This window comes from Felis catus, chromosome B1 (assembly GCF_018350175.1).
Source record: "Felis catus isolate Fca126 chromosome B1, F.catus_Fca126_mat1.0, whole genome shotgun sequence".
Classification (NCBI taxonomy): Eukaryota; Metazoa; Chordata; class Mammalia; order Carnivora; family Felidae; genus Felis; species Felis catus.
Window position 1 is genome coordinate 51,806,952 of NC_058371.1, and position 20,902 is coordinate 51,827,853.

At 44.7% G+C, this 20,902-nt stretch overlaps 1 long non-coding RNA gene across 6 annotated transcripts in view; it reads left to right on the top strand.

The window, feature by feature from the left end:
* Positions 1-20,780, top strand: part of LOC102900242 — a 79,243-nt gene extending 58,463 nt beyond the window's left edge. For all 6 annotated transcript variants that reach the window (XR_006596560.1, XR_006596561.1, XR_002155856.2 and 3 more), the window contains one exon: positions 1,647-20,780. This is a non-coding gene — a long non-coding RNA (uncharacterized LOC102900242). The remainder of the gene's footprint in view (positions 1-1,646) is intronic.
* Positions 20,781-20,902: the final 122 nt, after the last annotated feature.

The window sequence follows — 20,902 nt, forward strand, 5'->3', positions numbered from 1 at the left end:
TTTGTGCATCATCTCCCCTGCTGGACCATCTTTCCTCTTTGTCTTCCCAATGCCTACCCCAGGGCCTAGCCAATAGAGGGCATCATCATGGTTGAACTGCATTTTTAGAAAATGGAGTAAGAGAATGGATTGGGAAAGAAGAGAAAGTGTCCAGTGTCATAAGGGTTTTGAAGACCCCATATTCCCCCTCAAGGCAATAGCTGGGTGTATTTTTGCCTACCTAGATGCATCTCAAGTGAATACTCACATTTGAATTTTGAACATAAAACATACTTAGAGGAAATAATACAGTAGCAGGGCCCAATGGGAAAGGAACTGAACACAATTCATCTGAATATATGTCAAAACTGAGGTCTCAGCAAAGCTGGGCAACTGCTTCCATCCTGACTGGACTGGAAGATCAGCGGGGTGGGGGGGGGGGGGCAGTGTGTGCAATCTGTCTTGAGTACTTAATTCCAGAAGGCAAAGACAAAGTGAACTTGCAACTATCACTCTCAAGTGATTCCCAGTCTTACCTTACAGGAGATCCTGGGCAAGGCAAGGCCATGGGCACTTCCAAACATCCCAAAGCTCACTAATCCAGAGTCTAGATCTCTGTCCCCTCAGAGACCCAAAGCAAAAGGAATCAGTCAGGATTGTAAGACGCATCATTCAAGTCATTATAAGGTGGAGACTATCTGACTACCAGGCATTCAACAGTGAATGAAGGCAAGGAGAATTTTTTCCTTGGAGACCCTTGAGAAGAAGTTTGATATTTTTTTGTCTATGTCTGTGAGGAGGAGCAAAAATTAGGTGATGTCTGAGTCTCCTTCAAACCCTGAGATTCCATTGTTTCTTTGTGCTCTGAAGAAGCTCCAGCTTTGCTCAAGGACTGAGGGATTTTTCTTTGTGTATAATTGCTGGGACTATGGCAGGATTAGGATAGGGTGTGTGCTCGTGTGTGTGCATGCATTTGTGTGCACATGCATGCAGGTATGCTCAGAAGCTGTCCAGTAGGCATTAAGCTGACATAATTGTAAGCAAACATGTAAAGCATGAGGCTGCCTCAGAGAAACAATAAGTAGGGTGCATTACTCCCTTCCCCTGACTCTCTCTAATCTGCCCTTTCCTGCCCATTTCCTGTCGTCCCTTGTGCTCTTCCTCTCTCATTTAGATAGTTTTTGTCCCCTTTGTCAGTGCACATGACAGTGACAATCACTTTCTTAAGCCTAATATTTTGATGTTGGTCATTTCATTCCCTGGCTTAGGAATTCACAGTGTCTTTCAACGACTTCTCATCCCAAATGACTTTCACCAAATGCAATAACCTGTCTCATTATTTTATTACTTTCTGGTTTGGATTGATCATAGAGATCACCAGGCTCACCCTTGTGTTTTAGATATGGGGAAACTGAAACTTACAGAAGGCAAGCTACTAGGCGAGGAATGATGGGTACAAGAGCAGAATGCAGGTTCCCAGGCTGCCCCCACCACCAGTGCCCTTCCCCTGGCCTAACACAGGCAGCTTCTTGCCATGCCTGGCCTAGAATGGCTCTTACTCTCTGCCATGTCATAGGCATTGTGTTCAGAAACCTACTCCGAATTTACCCTGTGAGGCTTACATTTCTGAATCTGCCCTAACTCCAACCGTTCAACTCTTTTTACAGATCCTTGGAGAAATAACCCACTTATCTGGAAATCTCCTCACCTTTTAAGACCACACACAAAAGTAACAGCAACAAAACCTACAGAAAGAAGACACAGAAGTTCTCAGGCCAACCATAAAAGACATCTCAAAGTGTTTATAGGGAGGCTCCTATTCCATGGAAGTCTCCAAGAACTCATACTGTACAGGTCATGCTCAGGGTGACCTGTGGGAAACAGGCATCATTTTTCCTGGGGATACCTTATTGCATAAATGGTCACTAAATTTGTAAGTGCCCTAAAACCTCCCACACTCTCTTAGCCTCTCTGGCCATCTGCAAGAAAACAAAAATGTCCTGGTCCTTGATGGGTGCTCTGAGCTACCTGGCCTTTGTGAGCTGTTGGGAAAGGACATGAGTGGAGCCTGGATCTTGAAGAAGAGTGGGACCAAATCTCCAAGCCCGTACCCCCTGCCCCCAGCTGTACCCCTACTGACCACGAAACCCTGTGCAATCATGGAGGTTCTCTGAGCCTCAGTTTCCCCATTTGTAAAATGGGGCAGAGTTTCTCGCCTTGTGAGATTCTTGCAAAGACTTAGCTAAGATCACTGTATGAAGGCATCTGGGACAGAGCCTATACATCACTGGCACTCAGTCAATGTTAGCCGAGTCTCAGTTCTCCTGTCCTCCACAAAGGGCTCTGCTCCATCATGGCTGATGTCACCTGCCACAGGCTACATTGGACTTACTCTGACACCCCTACATTCCTGAGACTCCAGTAATCCTAAATAGTTTTTTCCTCTAAAGAAACTGCCCCGTTCCCCCATGAGAGGAAACACAACATCTGTAAAGGGACTTTTTCTTCAGAATCAGCCAGCCTGAGAGAGCTTGGGGCTATACTTGATTTTTCTGGCCCTGGCATCTGGGACTCTATACCTGTCCCCTGCAAGGTCTCAGGTACCAATCAATGGCAAGAACCCAGCTAACAAAGGGTCAGCCGACATACCACAACAGGACCCTTCCACTCTGATGGGGAAGGTTTTTGTCAACAAAGGTTCTGTCTGTGCTGCTGCTGAATTGTCAGGCTTCATGATAGACACATTCCCTGGGTCTATATTTATGGTTGCAACCCAATAATGCCAGCTTTGCAGCTGTGGCCTCAGAGGTGGCCCACCCCTTCCCAGAAAGGCAGGTTGTCATAACCCCAAAATAGGTATTGGGCACTCTGCTTCGGCCCTGGTGAAGGAGCAAGGGATCTAGAACACTTCCACCCTCTATCCCCTCTTCATTTTGCCCTGAGCTCTGACCCTAATGGAAGACCTGCAGCCTCTGGGTCCCTGAAGCCATCTCAGGGCCTGAGCACCAGTGGGCCGGCCAGAGAAGAGTGGGCTCATGGGGCTGGACCTTGGCAACCTCTGAGAAGCCCCTACCAGCTCCCCAGCCACTTTTTGGGAAGGGCCAGGAGTTGGAAAATCACATGGTGTTCTGGAAGTGATTCCCTTGATATTTTCTGAGCTGTAAAGACAAGCCGGCTTCTGGGAAAGACTCCTGGGTCTGTAGGCCTAAAGTTCTCCAGAATGCTACCTTTTCAGGAGCAGAAAGAATGAGTGATACATTCCTGGGATGAATCATAGCAGGTATGACCTATGGAACAGGACAAAAGCAAATGAACAGCACTTCATTAAGATCCCCTGAGTAGCTAAGAGTATGTGTAGGGTAGGGGAGGAGTCGAGGAATGAGGCCAACAGAGAAAATGCATTCGTGTCAAAGGACTGACTTCCTTTTTCAATCCAAAGGAATTCCATCTAAGCTCCCACCAGCCAGAGAACGGAAGCGTGTTGTGCTGGAGCAGTTTAGGCAGTGTCGGAATTAATCTTTTAAAAACTGTCTCGGATGGCTCGGCCACCTTGTGCGAGATTCGTAAACCGTGTGCAAAACTCAGACTTGTGCAGGCAACCAGAGAAGGTAAGAACCTGTCTTCTGCACGCAGGGCTTCCCCTGCCTGATTTGTGCTTTGTCTAACCCCAGGATCTCTCTTCTTCCCAGCGGCTCTTTTTAAAGACTGGTGAAGGCAGGCGAGGCCAAATTGGCTACAGGGTAGAACCCGCTATTCTCCCTCTTGGTGAGCTGCTGAACACCTATTTCAAATACCTCTAAAGGATGGACAGCCTGAGGGCTGAGTTCCCGAATGCTTTTGATGCTGGGCTCTTGAAGATTCTCTCTATGTCTGACTTTCAGAATGAAAGCAGATGCAGTAACCCCACCCAGGCACATTGCAGTCACTGGCTGGCAAGGGAGGAGGGGTATTAGCAAAAAGTAGTGCAAAGGTAGGGAGGTGGGATTTGGCACTAGGTAGAGCACGTAGAGTCGGTGGGAAGGAGGCATTGGCATAAAGCGAAGGTAGAAAATATTCACCCTCTGGGGATAGGTTACTCCGTATAGATGACCACAAATAAGGAACAAAAACACCTGGGTCAAATCCTTCCCAGAGTATGCCAGCTCCCTGCCAGGGTCTGTATTCAGGACCAAGGTGTAGGTGCTGATTTAGCTGAAGGTCCCTGTCATTCCCCCAGCCCCCAATCCCAGAGGTCACATGCTCATTGTCCCACTTAAGCCAAATTTTTTTTCTTGCCTTAAGCCAACACATCCCCAAAACATATCCTATAAAAGTAGATTTCATAAAGAAGATAAATATTTTGAATCAAGAAGAGGATGAAAACAAGTTGTAAACATGTAACTGAAACATAAAAATACACATCAGTTCACTTACAGAACCAAACAGGGTTACATCGAATCATTTAAAATGAAAGCAAAGGAAAACTCTTCTCGGGAGCTCTTAAATTTAGGAAAAGAATCACTGTAGCATGCTCACCTTGAACCAGGGATTGGATATTGTGGTTCTTGTACAAAGGAAAATCTGGGAGGGAGGTGGAGGTCCGAGGTGAAGGAGGGAGGAAGATTGCATAGTTGTGAAACAGTGGCTTCTCATCAAGGTGAACAAGTGCGTCCTCTGATAAAATAGCGTTTGATTTTTTTTTCTGTTCATTTCTGTTCACGGTATTTTTCTCTGTCCACCAAACATGTCATACACTGACACATATATACACTACACACACACATGCGAGCGCTAAACACCTGAATTACACAGCCATACTTGAAAACGCCCCCGCCCCACTCGTTCTGCGCAAAGTTCCTATTTGCTTTTGCTACATCTTGACCCGTTTCTTGTCAAAACTCCTGTTTCGGATTGTTTCTTTAGCAAAAGGGATTGAGAGGGGGTGGGGGGGCGGGGGGGCCTTCGAGGAAAGCACCGGAAATGGTTCTATTCTCTCACTGAATTTCTGTGGCAATGCCTCGCATTTCGGTTAGGGGCTCACTAGTTTTTAAGAGATAGGAAACAACTGCCTCTTTTTTTTTTTTAAGCTTTCTTGAGGTAAACATTATTTGCTAACACCTTAGGCAGCAGACACGTTTTATAGTGCTGTTGAGAAACTTTGCAAAAAGGAGGAAACACCACCAAAGTGTAACATCGATGCTTAAGAACATTTAGAAAGCAAGTCCCCGTTTTAACTCATTCCCCCTTCCTCTCATTCAGCCAACTCCTTCTAGTAACATATAGAGCAGAACAAAGCTGATTAATTGTCTATATCATACTGGGCATCCCGTATCCCAACCCACGGTAAACCTCTCTTGCTCACATACTAAAAATTGTGAGTCAACTGAAAAATTAAAATAGAGATGAACACACTTTACATTTTTTCATCCTTTCTATCTGCCTCAAGCATATATATATATATATATATATATATATATATATATATACACATATATATATGATAGTTTACATTAATATAGGAAATAGCAGAGGTTTTTAGTTACATTTTATACAGAATCACTGCATCTTATCCTTATTTTCTATGCTCTCTCTCTTTTTGGATAAACAATTGGCTATAACAATCTATAGTAAGGCTTCACAGAAAGAATTCTGCATGTTTTGTTTTTCTCTAAGAACCAAGGTTTGTAAAATGAGGTTTGATTCTAGCACCTTATGCAGTATTAGTGATGTTGTTCCCTTGGGAGAAATTAGCAGTACCCAACACCGCAGGTGAATCTCTATCGGTTACGCAGTTCTCAAAGGCATTGCCAAAGGGAGGACGCTCGACACGGCGGAGATGCAGGAGCAGTGGGGACAAAACAAAACCCCAGGATTAAAGTCTTAGCATCGTACAAATAAAATCTTAAAACCGTGTCAAGTTGCTGTCTCCAAATTAATAATGACTTAGTGTTTCAGGGCCACCAATGAATCCCTTTAGGTTATCCTTCCCCATGAGGTAAGGAAATATACTATGATGTCCATTTTAAATGGGGAGACTGAGTCTGGGAGACCATACACAGGTCACAGAGGAAACTGTCTGGGTAAGAAACAGGGTGGGGGGATGCCCAGCCTCTCGCCTCTTACTACCAGACTGTTCCTTGTCACCTCTAACTGGTGACTTGAGATTTTGGAAAAGCAGCTTATTGGCCACTGATGAGGAAGCAAAACAAACAAACAGTTTTTTGTTTTTTTTTTGTTTTAAATATCAGCACCAAAGGAAGTTCAAAAGAAGCTGCTCTTTGCTCCCTTACCAAACATCCCATATTACGGAGACAGCAACTTTCACAAGAAGGGAAAAGAAAATTAGTCACAGGAGTAACCCATCTCTTTTGTGGGTGCCCTTCCCCAAAGTCAAACGCTCCACAGCGCTGTTAGTTTCAGTTGAGTAGCATCGATTTTTGCAGAGGAATGATCAACTCCCACCAAAGCTGCATCAGAACCTCAATTATATAATTATATAACTATAGTGATATCTCTATCTCTATATCTATTTATATATGTATACATTAAAGTCTTTTACTGCACTGGCACGTGATACCAAGGTAACGTACTGGCATTGCTGTTTGCTGCAAGTGGCCGCCTTGACTGGAGTTACACGAGAGAGAAGCACCACGAGAAAAGGCACCACAAGGTTTCAAGAAGTTAAATTGTTTGTTGTCACCGCCCTGATCTCGCCATGGTGGGGAAACAGAAAAGTCTTTCATCTTTAGCAAGGACCCTGGAACAACTGATTCAAAGATTATCCCAATCCACATACATCCAACTCAACTCAACAGGGAGAGAGGGAAGAAAAGAGCCGGATGTGGTTCGTTTTACTGCTATTTCTTTTTGGCTACTGGAAAAAGGAAAGCATTTTCATTTTTTAAAAAAAAAGGCGGTGGGGGTGGGGGAGGGTGGGGACTCAGACACTGGAAACCAAGCCATCCCAAAAAAGGGAGAATAAGAACAAAAGTCTTGTGCTAAGGAAAGTCCTACATGGAAAATCTGTCTTTCTAATATGATTCCTTGGTGGCAATGCATTAGGGAAAAAAGAGAGAGAGAGAGAGAGAATGATGGAATTACATCCATAGGCACCATTAGCCACAAATAGCACCGGGTCTAGATTGATGAGGACACATAGATGTCCACATCTGTCCACAAAGCTGAGAACCAGGAGTGTTGGCTTAGAATCAACATTACTTCATCCTTATAGTCTGGCCAAGAAAATAGGAGGTCGTTGGCCATTCGGAGCACCAAGAATCATGTGTGCTACTGATGAACCAGAAAAAAAGAGGGGGCAGTCAAGGACTGCAGAGTGGATGTTAAATGGCATTTTTATTTTTATTAGGTACTTGCCAGCCTTGAAATATCCCCTCCTATTTCTCATTCCAGGTGGGGGAATACACTCCACATGGGAACAGAGAACCTATAATTTTTGCAGAAAGTCTCAATGGGTGAGTGGTACAGAGTTCTCCTCACCAGCCATTTTCCTTCCTTTGCTCCTGGTCTGTGTCCAAAAAAGGGAAGTCAGCCAGCCATGCTGGTGTGATCTACAAGGCTCCTAGGACTTGCTGTCTAAGCGCATGGTGACCAGATGGGGAGGCCTGAGATCAGGATCGAAATGGCTTACTGCAGGGACCCCTCTTCCCAAACTCTGGTGAATGCTCCCACTGAACACAGAAGGCTGGTTGGGGGCAGGGGTGGTGGTGGTGGTTCTTGATACATCTCTGTGGCATCCTTATTTAGATTGAATTATAGCTTTTCTTTCTGGTTTCTCGAGCTAGGGGGGTTTAGCTTAAGTTATCTATTTACTTATTTTGAATTGTGATGCTTGTCTATACTGAAAATAATACTCCCATTTCAGCACAAAGAAAAATCATTCCTACCACCTTCTAGCAATCTAACTAATTTTTCCAAACCTACTTTTGGGGTGTGGACAACAGGGGCAAACAAAAGACTTCTGCCAGAGGAGTCCCCCATTTGCAAAGGATCTCCTCTAGAACCTTCCTGGGACAGAGGAAAATCACCAGGTTACACCACCTGCCTTGGCCCCTTCCCCCACGTCTCCTTTTTTGCTGTTTCCAATCATGTTTGCCATAACAGACCTGGGTGTTTGGGAGTCTCTGCCCATGATTTTAGGAGAATGCTCTCGGCCCATTTATTTCTAACAAGGGTTCCCAGAACTTCCTCCTAGACAGGACATGTATCACTGGCCTCCAAGCCCCTGCCTCTCCATTGACCTAAGGTGACTGGTGTCCTGGCCACGGTTCCAGCAAACACAGTAGGTGGAGTCTAGATGGGAAAGTGCAATTCTGAGCTGCTAGGACAGGGAAGGTGGACTCTCCCAGCCTTCCTCTTTAGCTCCTCCTGCTGCTGCTGGCCAGCAGAGATGGCAGAAAGAAGGGAAATCCAAATCTGTCATTATAACCTGTGGAAGGCACAACCTGTTGCTGACCAGGCAACCAGAAGCATTGGTTTGTGGCCCTAGAGAAGGGAAATATTGACAGGCTTAGCTCAGAGCTGCCTCCTCCAAACATCTTCCCTATTTTCGAAGTCAAGCACTCCCTCCACTGGACCCCTGCAGCATTTACTTTGTGCCTCTATGTATTTATCATATTCTGCCTTCCACTACACTAGAGTTCTTTGAGTTTCTAGCCGAGTCATAGTGGTCAGAGTGTGTTAGAGCTGAAAGAAACATTTTGGAAACAAATTGATGACTAGAGAGCCTACATAATTGATCCAAGGTTACACAGTGTTGGGCCAGAGCTCAGATTTACTAGTTTCTGACGGGGAGTCTTCATACTGTTCTGTTAGGACAATGGAGATGTCATTTTAGCATCTGTACCTTCCAAATTTTCATTCAATATTTTTCCTCCCTTATTGCATCACCCATGGGTAAGGACTGTGTTTTGCATGTATTAGGTTCTCAGTTAAATGAAATTAAATCACATTTTTTAGAATAAGAGCTTTTTTTCCCCCTATCCAAGGGGTACATTAATTACGTAGCACATGTCAGCAGTCAAATGCTGATGGGCTCTCATTGATCTGTAACACAGATCTCTTTGCATAAGCCATACTGTGTAGGTCAAGTGTGATGAAGGGCAAGAGTCCCTCCTAGGTTTCCACCCACTTTCTTTGGCTAAGCCACTTTCGAATAGTCCTTTCTCTGGAAAGAAGGGACTAGAAATAGGCTCATTTTTATTCCCTTAGGTTGAAACTTTGGTCAACAGCAGGTGGCCATAAACCTATATGTTTGGGAGGCTCAGCTGGTAGACCTAATCCTTAACCTACAGTTCACTCTAAATTATTTTTAACACCACCAAAGAGTCAAGGAAGACATAGTCTAGGCTTTGGAAGCTATATTCCAGTCACACAGCTGCTGCTCAGAACAGAAGAAAAGGGAAAAGGAAAAATTTGCAGCCAGATACAAGGGTGAGTCTCATGTGGGTGAGAGAAAACTCCCCATCTCGTTGAAATGGACAGAGAGGGACTAGGGTACACAGCATCAGCCTGGAATTGACAAGTTCCAGAACTTTCTTGTTATGGATGCATCCCAGATCATTTGCTCAGTAGGGGGAAAATAACTGGAATGTCAGAATTAATGGTGTTTACAACTCTGCTTCCTCTAAATCCTCCAATATTCATACAAACCAGTTTTTCAGACATGGCTAATGCTCAGAGTAAATAGAAGCAATGAGAGAATATTTTGTTAGCCTTTTAGGAAAAATGGCAAATTGTATGCACTCAAGCTGTTGAATTACCTGAGAATTTGAATAGTTCTGCTCCATAGTCAGTTAGCAGTATCACCATCTTTACTGGGTTAAAATCGGAGGAATGACTAGTAGAAAAATATCCAAGAAAGACTAAACAAATGTGAAAACATCCTGAAAAATAATCATCATTTTGAGAAGAGAGATTCGATTGCAGCCTTCTGACCACTGCAGGCTGCGTCACCTAACCAGGCAGGCGGGTTGAGAGAGCCAGTGACCAGGTGAGCACAGGAGCAGACCCAAAACATTACTGCAGGGTGAAGTCAGTGAGGCCAGAGCCACGATTCTGTGGTCTGTTCTCAGGCAGACACAGACTTAGAAAATGCTGCAAAGTCTGCCCAGCTGCAGGGAGAAAACTGTATTTGCTTTGAATGGCAAACCCACAGACATCAAGACATGACAGAGACTTGAGGGCATTCTGTTTCTCTTTCTTTCTCTCTTTTCCCTTTCTCTTTTTGCCCTCTCCACTTCCCTTCCTTCCTTCCTTCCTTCCTTCCTTCCTTCCTTCCTTCCTTCCTTCCTTCCTTCTTCCTTCCTTCCCTGCTTGTATATTTTCCTCTGTAACAAATGTGTAATTTTTTTAAGTAAAGGAAAAGAGTCACATAGGAAGGCAGGGTTGCACCATTAGCCCCTCCAGAATTCTGTCTCATCTTCCTATTTCCTACCTCCAAATTTCTCTCCTTGTTGGAGCCCATTTTCAGTAACACCAATAGAAAAGTAGGTTTCTTGGAAACATGTCTTGTCACAAAAAAGTCCGTGTAGGAATAAAGATAATGGAACTGTTATACACTGAAGAATGACTTGGGGATAAGAGGACATCGATAGGGGAGGATGTCACATATGCTCCTGGAATGGCATTTTGCCCAGCTGGCTGTGTGCCGTACCACCAGATGTGCATCTGTGACATGTTATGGGAAGGGACCCCAAAAGCTGTTCCTGTGGAGTGGGCTTGAAAAGATTTCTAGGGGTTTTGTCCAGACCCTGTGGTTTTCTCCTACTTAACACAAGGCCTTCTGGATAGCAGCGGCTGTCCTACCCGCACCTGTCCAGATTCCAAACATTCTTAGAATATGTCTCACATCACTGCAGGTGGCTTCTCTCGCCCTTCCAGTCAAAGGAGGGACCTCAGCATGGGATGCGAGTCAGGAAAGAAGGCCTGTAACTCAAAGTACTGTATTGCATTAGTACCTTTCCCCTCTAGGTAACCTCAAATGCTCTTTTCCCTTCACCCAGCATAAGCAAATATCCTGGCACCTTGGGTCATGTGGATTCTGTCACAAGGGCAGGAGGGAATTTGAGTGGCTTTTTCACAATGAGTGTACCTATGTCTTCCCTCTGACAGACTCCAGGTGTGTTGTGGCCATCCAGGCCTACAAAGTGATTGCTCCAAAATGTCTCCCCTCTATTAAAGTCACCACAAGGGGATGTCACACTCCCCAAGTCTCCAGCAGGGAGGAGGCTGCTTCACTAGGCTATCTTCCCATCATCTGAAGACATGGCTACTGTAGGGCCAGACCCATCAGGCTTGGGTTTCATGGGCCAGAAATCTGGCAGCCTAAGGACATCTAATGCTGACCAGGGTCCAGGCAATAACTTCCACCTTTCTTCTTTTGGTATGCTTCCCTCTCTTCACCTGCTCTGGGGAGGGCTGTGCCAATGGGTCAGAGTTATTTGGTGTGATCTGAACTCCAAAATGTGGGGAGCTATCAAGAAAGCTACTGCCCGGAGTCTATACATTGCTCTGTGGACCTGCTGAGAATTCTGGGAGCAACTGGAGAGTCTCAAAAGCCCAGCACACCCCCTGTTGGCCTCATGTACTGGGTGGAGGAGAAGAAGGTGCATCTCAGCCCAGGGGGGTCTTCATGGCCCCACACCCTGGAGAAAGAAAAACCCATCTAGGCTAGGTCTATTTCAAGTCTGGCAAGAGCCCTGAACATCAAGATACTCTGCTTCATCAACTTTTTAAGTCCTTTTAAGGAAAAGATACATATTATATCTATACACACACATATGTATGTGTGTGTGTGTATAGTATACCTATATAGACATATATGTGCCCAATATTGGCATGTTTATGTATCTAGCAGTGATCAGTAAGCTTAGAATGCAGTTATGTGATCATGTACTTCAACTGGGCCCCTTTTAGTTTTGCACAATTTGCAGTAATCTCAGAATCTCAGATCACTTCATAATTTATGTGATTTCCAGTGTACTCTCTCTCTCTGTCTCTGTCTCTGTCTCTGTCTCTGGCATTTCATAATCGCTATAATTTCAAGCAAATAAAAATAAAGCCCTCAAAAATAAGGAGGTACCATAGGTTAGCCTCCATGTTGAAACTGGAGGGGACCCTACCACAGTGTGACCCATCACATTGCACAGGGCTTTTTGCTACGTTGATGTGCTAAATGCCCTAGATAGCCCAGTGGCTGTGAAAAGTGTATGTTCACTTGGAGGCCAATATTAGTCTCATAAGTTATCAGTGGGTGTCCCCAAATGCTGAAGGAACAGTCACCCTTTCTCTCCTGCCCTTCTTTCATAAGTCTCCCTCAGAACCCTTTTAAAGAGCCACACCTTTTAAAGGCATATATATGTATGTAAATGAAGAAAGAAATGTAGCCTGTCCTTGACCTCAGGCAGGCTGGGCCAGTTGAGAAGCTGGGGCCATGGCTCAGATGAGGGGAGAATGACATATTTGGTGGAAGCATGCAGCAGCAGTGGGGTCAAGGAGAGGGAAAAGGCTAAAGGGGTTGAGTTTGGACAAACAGCCAACCTGAAGCAGTACGCATATGAGAACCTGCCTTAGGGAAGGAAGGCCTTTTGGAATGAACACCAGAGGTGGGAGCTGTCTTGGACACAGTCTGGAGAAGGGCAGAGAAGCGGCTGAGAAGCACAGCGTGATGTGGGGCCAGGCAGCACCAAAGCTGAAGACATCCCTTCCTTGGGTCCTGGGTTGGAAGGAAAAGGGCTCCGTACTACCTTGGGTTCCTATGCAAACTCACATAGGGCCTCCCAAGTCCTGTGTCCAAGGTGGAGAGAACCACTGTGGACCACAGAGTCCCACATCTTTTCAAACCAAATAACCTTCCCTTTCTCCTTGTCCCTTCTGCCCTTTGAAAGGAAAAGAAAGTAATCCTTTTCTTTCCCTAAAGACGGGCATCATATAATCATTTTCAAAATAACAAATGGTTTCACTCTGGTTCTAAAACCCAGAGGAAGCCCCCACTGAGTTCTGAGGATGTTCTTTCTGTGGCACGGAGATTTCTGGGGGGCTGGGGAGACAGCCCTAGTAATACTGACAGAACATTCCCAAAACTAAGCTCTGGCGCACGTCCAGGAAGCTTCACCTTGGGGCTGGAGTTCCAACCTGTTTAGCTCAATAGGTGTTTGAGTTTTCGTAGAAACTAGAGAACTTTGGGCACAGCATTCAACAAGTCATTTGAGATGTGCTATATTTTAGAATATTTAAGAATCCAGACTTGATTCTTTGAGTGTGTTTGGGAAGGGAAGAACTTTGCACATGGATAAACAGATGAGAAATTTTAAAAGACTTTTGATAGCTAAGCAACTGAAAACTCCTCCCCCAACCACCATGGGGAAAAAAAAGTTTTTTAAAGACAAGTCACATGTTTTGATTTGTTTTCTAGTAAAGACCCTTGTCTTTGGAAGCCAAGACTTCCCAGCAAACAACAGTATACCAGACTCTCCAAGGACACAAACCAACCAAAACATATCCAGCTATTGTTCCAGCACAGCATAAGCAAACTGTTCTCTGGGTCTGGAGAGAGAAGATGAAGGCTATGGGAATACTGAGGCTGAGCAGGAGAAATGATTGAAATAATAGAGCCGTATCTGCTGGTCACAGGATGCGCTCACTGAGATTTGCCTTCATTTTCCCCCAAAGGGAGGAAATCAACCAATATTAGTTTGCTTCTCAGAATAGCATTCTCTGATGGAAGCCAAAAGGTTTAAAGCCCTTCCTTCTTGCCCAAATATTTGGGAATGAAAGAAGAGTAGCCTTTCTGGGTGGAAAGACAGAGAACATCTTTCTTGACCCACATAGAGATAACTCTGTTATTCTGTCCTCTTGTAATCATTTAAAAATATCTATTAATCAAAAAAGAGGAGAGGAGCTAGATCACCTTCCCCTTCAATTGAAGGAGCTCAATTGAAGTTTAAAAGGATTTTAAATAGGAAGCAAACTTGATAACCATAATACTTTTATCCTCAAAGTGCTTTACCAAGACATTAATTACCTTATCCTCACAACACCCCTGTGAGGTAAGTAAGCAATACTCTTCCCATTTTACAGAAAGAGAAATTGGCCCCAAGAGTGCCTTGACCTAGGTCCGCAGAAGGATAGAGTCCTGGATATTTTACTTCTAGTGACATGATCTGTTCATGAGAACGTGCCTTTCTTTTCTTGAGATGCTTTCTCTGACCCTTCCATAAAACAATAATGCTTAAATATGTCACTCAGTAAAATCGATTTCCTCTGTTTGAGTAGAATATGCTTTGCTATTTCTGCCCCCAGAGTGTGTAGGAAGTAACAGTTAGACTGTTGCAAATATTTTCTTTCCACATACTTCCGGAAGCCTTCCTCTTCTTTATCACTCTTCCTACCCAACTACTGAGTCATTTTGTTCTCTGTGGTTCCACGTGTCCATCTTCGAAGTCCTCATTCATAAATGCTATACAGTTCATTTGCCATCCATCCCAGTCAAAAGAGGAATGCCGATGAGAACAGGGAATCAATTGGAGGTCTCATTTATTCCTTCCTTCAGGTAACCATCAGAAATACCTTGTGGAAACAAATAATCCCAGCAGAATTTGGCCTATCCACAGAATGGTCAGATACAACATCAAACAGAAGTCATTACTGAATTCCAAACTATGGTCTGGTCCCTTGTGCTATCAAAACAATAATATTAGTCTTGGAGAACAGAGTCAGAGCAGGTGGGAAAGGAGTTCTTGTCGGGGATCCACAGCCAAAGAGCAGGAGGGTTTGCAGCAACAACTAGAACCTGCTTGGGTGAACTATCTGTTCCTTTGGGATAGTCTCAGAAGGTGCATTTTTTTATATAGAATTTTTATATTGAAATATACCTGAACTCCAAGGGCCAGAGCCAGGTTGACTGATTGAGAACAGGTGAAACTTCTAGAATTCTCCTCTCCAAGAAGGTTCCAAGAGCCAATAGAAAATCAATGTTGCAGCTGGTCCTCCTGAAGTGCTAGTGTTATTCTCCACTGCTCCCACCTGCCCTCACTCTAGTTGAGTCCTAAGAACATGGAGGTTCTTAGCATGGGTCTATTTTCTTGTTCAAAGGGTATCTTGGTAGTTGAATTGATAACAGTCAAACCATAGTAAAGAGAAAAAAAAGAAAAAAGGAAAGAAAAAGAAACTCAACTAAATTTTCCAATTCAAATGTTGAGGAAAAAAATACCCTGATTTGGATAAAAATCAATAGTGATATTCCCCAGCCCCTGTTTGTCTCTGAATCTTTGCCTGCAGGCTGCACTCAAAGCACACCAGGGAATGATTAAAACCCACCATTGGGACACACATTTTGGCTGATGGATGTTTTTTAAAAAACAAAGTTTGTTACTTTACTCTGCAGAGAGGCAAAGACAAGGTGAGTCCATTTGATGAGGTGAGCCTCAAGGTTGAAAAAGATTGTGAGAAAGAACAAAAGTGAGGGATATTTCCCAAAGAGCTTTCACCCACCTTAAAAACCATCCAAATACTCCCCATGCACCTATTCTCTTGTCTTCCCAAAGCTCAATGAATATCAGTGTTCAAATTGATCCCTCCATATATTCTCTGATACTTTAGGAAAAAATAACATCAGGACATTTGGTTTAGAACTACAAGTGGCTGGCTTGAGCTAGGTGACCCCTGGTCACCTGACCAGAGTACCATTGTGCTGGGTTCACAGTGCTGTGAAGTGTCTAAGAACTATACGTGTGTGAGACTTCTCCCTATCCAGCAGTACTGCTCATCCTGTGGGCTTCCAGGTTCTACTTCCTAAGTAACGAGGTCACCACTATTCCTTATATGATGCCTTCGCTACAGGCAATAATGACTGAATCCTCACAGCATCCCTGAGCAGGAGAGAAAGAAGAGGTTGGCTTTCTCTCTCTCCACTTTACAGATGGAGAAACCAAGGCACCGAGAGGTGAAGTGAGTTATCCATGATCACAGTGGGGACCCTGAATCAGCCTGTGATATTTCCTGATCTTTCTGGGTCTAAAGACAAGCTTCTAGGAGGCCTACAGCTGAAACAAATCTCCTAAACCCACTCTAGCCTGAGGATCCCAGAGCCATGTTGGGGATAGAGAAACAGACCAAAGGAGTTCATCGAATTGGTGACCAGTTGTCTATATTCACCATGACATATGGCCAAAGGCTGCTTCTAGAGAGATGTTCACTGGGTTACCAATTGGCACTATACCCAAAGGAAATTATTTTTATTGTCCTCCTTGGTAGACTTGTCCTCCTTAAGGATGGACTTTAGGAGTAGTCCTTCCTGGATGAGCATGGGTGCGCTGACTGACTTCAGTTTGTGTTGTGGGGTCTTGTGATTCATGTTAAGGATTGGCAGGGGCAGGCGTCTCCTATCTGGGCTTGCATATTGTTCTGCATGGGATGGGGCAGGCCAGGGCATATGCCCTTTAGGTCCTGCCTGCTCATTTCCAATTTGGTCTATTCTTAGCCCTTGACACAAGGTGTTGGCCATGTGCAGGGGGAACTCCTACGGTTGTCCGTCTGCTGCCCTCAGGAGCTGCCATTAATAGCACTCCCAACCTTTGGCTCCAGTACATACCAGCCATGTCCTGCCAGTCACTGCAAGGAAAGGTAGAGGGAGTGAGAAGGCACAGCTTCTTTCCAGGAGGTGGAGAAGAAGCAGATGGTGCCCGAGAGAGTCAAGTAAGGCAGACAGAACCAGGCAGGCAAAGAAATAAAGCTGCAGGCAGATCAAGGCAGTGCCCTTGTCTTTTGATATTTGGCCAATAGCACAAGATGCGGTGTTTTAAGCAAGAAACAAAATGTTTAAAATAGCTAAAGATGGATGAGAAAGAGGCTTGTGTTGTCATTGCAGGAATGCATCTTTTTCCCCAGTGAGGGGCTTCAGAAAAAATCTCTGAGAGGGCAGAGTTGCCTCTTTACAAGTTTTGCAATTGGGACAGACACACATTGATTTAAGATGCTCTGGGGGCAGCCCTCATACAAACTTATGGTTTTATAGCCTGTGATAGGTCAACCACTGCAGTTTCCATGTGCAGGAGGTTGACCTGCAGATGAGAATGGAATGTTACCTATAACTGTGGCCAGTTTTAGATGAAGGGATAATGCTACAGACTTTAACCTTGAAGAACTTCCCATTTTATTCACCTCATTGACACCTGGACTTTAATAAGAGAAGCTGATGTTGACTTAAATTCACAAGTATCATAGGATACTTGTGTGTGCTTCATAAGGAGGGCTGCCCGACAGAATCTAGTAATCAATAAATGTTTGAGAATGAAATGAACAGAACTGCTACCTGTAAGGCTGATCCAGCCACTGGGATGAGTCTGTCTACGCATCTGTGTCCTTCTCTTTCATCATGCAGGATCTTTCCCAGGACTCCTGTGAGCTCTTCAAGACTTTCCTGGCAGTTTTCTAAGTATACACTAGGAACATCACTTGGAATCTAAGTGAAATTAATTGCAATGAGCTCTCTTCGCATTCTCCAAATTTATATGCCCCCCACCAAATCTGGCAGTGTTATTTTAACATTTTTTGGTTTAGCAAAGAGATAACAGATTTTAGCTTTTTGATAAGACAATCAAATGAGTGTGCACAAGGAATGCACCCACATCCAGGCCACCACCTGAAGGTGCTGTCATCACACACAAGAGGGCTGAAATGGCTCACTTTGAATAATGAGGCACTTTCCTTGGAAAAGAAAATGCCATCTTGTATACTAAGCAAATGTTAGGTGGCCCAGTTCACCCCACTGGAGAAGCTGGGAGCCAGAAGGTGTGGATACTGTAGGTAGAATATATCCCAGGCCCATTCTCCTTTGGGATCTGACATCCTTTTCTCTAGACCAAAGGCTCTAAGCCTGCATGCTACTGTCCTTTCCTTGCATCTGTTCCCAGGTAATGGAGAAAATTTTGCTACAGTCTAGGGGCATCAGGGCTTGGGGCTTATTATAGATCCCTCCATCCCCAGGAGCAGAGTAGACAAGGAAAGGGGAGGTATGCTCTATCAGGCACATAAACACAGGGAAAGAAGTTTCTGTGTATACAGAGGAGCAGGACCATGTCCATTAAGAGGTCCTCCAAACAAGATCAGCATCAGAAACCTCTGCTTCTGCCACTATGACTGTGTGGGAGGGGGTAAAAGTAGAGGGAGACTTGAGAAAATGATCTCGTTTGGTGTTTTTTAAAAACCTGTAAATTTTTCTAAGAATAAGGCTCCAATTGGGTGGCATAGGGTCTGTCGCCTATGGCATGAGGTGCCACAAGGCCAATAGAATCATCCTCATGACCATGGTCCAGACAGGTATATTTGTACTCTTTTAAGCCATTCTTGGACTCAGAGGGGCCATGGATATTGAGGTGATGGTAAGTTAGGCCACCAGGGCCATAGAGTATTGGCTGAATTTGTGCCTGGGGAGGTAGAGTGAGGGGGATCTGGCAGGAGTGGGGAAGCCCCTGGGGCCATAAGGAAGTGTCCTCCTCGACTGGAAAGGGACATGTTGGCAGCATGTGCCATTAAGAGAGATGGTGCCTGTTCCCCATAGCACCCCTGGCCAACTTGTTCAGAACAAGGTGAACCTTTTGGAGACAGAGTGGAGAGGTGTGTTTGAGATAGGAGAAACTTTGGGGGGGTGAGTGAGGCCAGTGGGGGCTCATCTGATAAATTAAACCCTCTTAGCTCCCCTCCTCATGGTCTAAAGAGACATGATATTCCGACTTGGGATGTCACAGGTTTGTGGCAATGAGCTCAGGGACATCACCTCAATATTATCTGAGGAGAATGAGGTTTCTTTTCATTCTGAGGCCCAGAGAAAAGGCACACTCCCTGAGCAAGGGAGAAACAGAACTTGCAGAAAGGATGCTAACAAAATCAGCCAGATTTTAGAGATAGTACATATTTCTGAGAATGAAGAGCCAAAGTTCTATGGGGGGTTGTGGGCAGATTTGATGGGGGGAGTGGCAGTAAGTAAAGAAAGGAGATTACCTTCCTATTTTATTCTACAGCTGCTTGTACAGTGTGCTCATCTCCCACCAGAACTAAATATAGAGAGTTAATTAGTCTTCATCAAGCACTCTGCTGGGGGGCAGCTGGGGCAGCATAGCCCTTAAGAGGTTTGCCAGGCGCTCAGGCAAATGGCAGACTAAAAGCAGGTTCCCAGTGTGGGATGAGGCCACCACTGCTCACTGAGTGATTCTGCCACAGAGCAGCCTGAAGGGTCTGGGTTTTCAGAACCAATGTCTTCCAGGTAAGGAGACAGACCTCCCAGGGGTGGCTCTGAGCAGGGGAATGTGTGCATTCCGCCAGCCACCAGCAGCCCCAGAAGCAACTGGAGGTGGGGAGAAGACCCAAGGGGACCTGCTGGTTGGGACTAGTGGCCAGAGGGTGTCCAGGGGATTGGAAAACTTAAGGACCTGCTATTGGCTGATGGTACTGAGAAAGCAAATGAAAACTCTCCTCTGTTCATTCTCGTCATGTGTCCCTGCCCCTCTCCCATGTTTTCTACTTCTTTCCAGACTTTTCTTCCTTCTTCTGTCCCTATGCCAAGACAGATTTCCCTGCTACTGCTCATAATGCATATTTTCATTTTCATCACTAGGAAAGTAACTGGCATAATGGAGAGGTGGGGAGTAACATTTCACAGGATAAGTGTGCTCTCCTGCCTGAGTCTTGTGGAGCCCAGTCCAATAGAGATCAAAAGAAAGGATTTCTGAAATGCCCCGTGGTCTTCTCATTTGCTCCCAGTGGCTAAGACCCCAGAGGGCCCTCCCTGAGTTGGAAGTTGTCACCCCAACTTTTGGCGCTCCAAGTCCACAAATGTTGGTAATTTTCTCAGTTGCATGTAAACATAAATACACACACACACACACACACACACACACACAAACACACGTGCACACATGCTAAATGTGGAGTAGTAGAATACAGGTGGCAAATTAAAGCCTGTGACTGTATCAAAACGAAACAGAAGGAGAAAGGACAGGCAAACAAGCCAAAGTGGCAGAGGTCCCAAAGGGATGCACGGGGGACAATGTCTAGGATTGCTCCAGTGATGGACGTCTATAGGGCTCTAGGCACACATGGCCCCAGAGCCGAGGCAGACAAGAGTTAGGACTATAGCAAGCCAGGATGGGATGGCCCCTCTCAAATGGCCTCACCTCTTCTGGCCTCAGCAGAGTAAGCAGCAAGATAAACCCTCGGCAGGGAAGCAGAATAAAAAGGAAAGCACCGCTGACCAGATTGGAATTCCCAATTAACTACTGAGTGGCCCATGGGCCTGTCCCTTGGATGGGCGGAGACAGTCCCACATGGCTGGTCTTTGCCAAGGCCTGGGTGTGCTCTGTGCATCATGCTTCCTAGACGGATGGGCACGAGGGCCACAGGCTCTCTGCACCTCTCCTCCCTTCCTCCTTTCTGCCAGGAAGGACCTGAGGAGACAACCGAGTCAGGGAGAGGGACAGGACGGCGCTGCTAAGTTTAGTAATAATAAAGGAAATCAAAGGGACCTGAACAAAAAAAGGAGCATCCAGTTTACAACTGAAAGAAAATTTAAAACTTGTTCTTTTTTTTTCTTTTTTCTTTTTTTTTTTAAACAGCTTTAGATAAATAATAAAGGGGGTGGAAAGGAGAAGCCTCTTTGAATAATAATTAAAAAAAACCCCACAAACATAAAAAAATTCCTCAGGTTTTGAACTTCTTTTGAGAATAGTTCAATGTGAGGTCTTGCACCCTAAACAGTTATATCTGGAATTAAAAAAAAAAAAATTGCAGCTCCACACAACAAAGACAAACAGTATTTACCGAAAAATATTGTGTGTGTATATACACATATACATATATATATATATGTGTATATACACACACATACACAGAGTTTTATATATATATATATATATATATATATATATATATA